Source organism: Egretta garzetta, unplaced genomic scaffold (assembly GCF_000687185.1).
Source record: "Egretta garzetta isolate BGI_Z169 unplaced genomic scaffold, ASM68718v1 scaffold134, whole genome shotgun sequence".
Classification (NCBI taxonomy): Eukaryota; Metazoa; Chordata; class Aves; order Pelecaniformes; family Ardeidae; genus Egretta; species Egretta garzetta.
In genome coordinates this window covers 410,178-411,127 of record NW_009259422.1, presented here as the reverse complement: position 1 = coordinate 411,127, position 950 = coordinate 410,178, and positions in this window count along the sequence as shown.

The window sequence follows — 950 nt, the reverse complement described above, 5'->3', positions numbered from 1 at the left end:
CGTCTGGTGTGCCCGCCTCTTCCCACTCGGCTCCCGGCAGCTCCTTCTCCAGGGCCGGTGCTCCCAGCAGCTCCCCGTACCCCCCAAACTGATCCCCTTGGCCTCGCCGCCCCGTGCCCTAGCGCAGCGGTCCCCTGCCACGTCCACCCGTAGCAATGAACAGCTTGCAGATGCAGAGCGGTTTTTGGTGGCCTTTTTTTTAATGTAATAATAATTTACCGTGTTAACATTCATTGTTCTTACATAGACAATAGGTTACAGAGTACTGGAGTCTACAGCGACAGCCTGCGGGAACCCTCCCCGGCCCCCTCCTGCGGGGCAGAGCTCCGCACACGCCGGCGCCCGGTGTTCCCTGCCGCGGCTCTGGGGAGGGAGCGCTCAGGAGCCAAGGGGTCCGGCTGCGCCGCAGCTCGGGATAACCAACCTGCTGCAGTTCCTAGTTTCCCCTCTCCTGTACTTTCTCCTAAACCATGGGCTGACGCACCAACCCTTTCTCCATGGATTTCGGTGGGATCACGAGGTGCTCAGCACCACTTAAAATCTTGCACTTACTCTGTAGAATTTTTTTTTCCCCCTTACTTGCAGTCCGTGGCACAAATTCAGCGCTGCCGGAGGCGCCTACGCCGCGGGGCTCGTCAGCGCGAGCGCCGCCTGGGTGCAGCACGCCTGAATTGGGCCACGCTCCGACTCTTCCTACGCGTACGCTTGGCCAGCGTGTTTTAAGGCAGTGGTCCACAACAGAGTCTCTGGGGTCCTGGGGGGTCCTGGGCAGGCACGAGGGTGTCGAGGTCAAGTCTGCAACCGCGTTAACGTTGCCCTCCCGCGCCGGAGCGGAATCGCTGGACGCTTGCGGTTTCGGAGCGAGGCGTGGGAACTGGATGCTACTTGCAAGCGGCGGAGCAGCGACGCGGGACGGCTTCGGGGTGCGTGGAACGGGCTGTTGTGGCGGT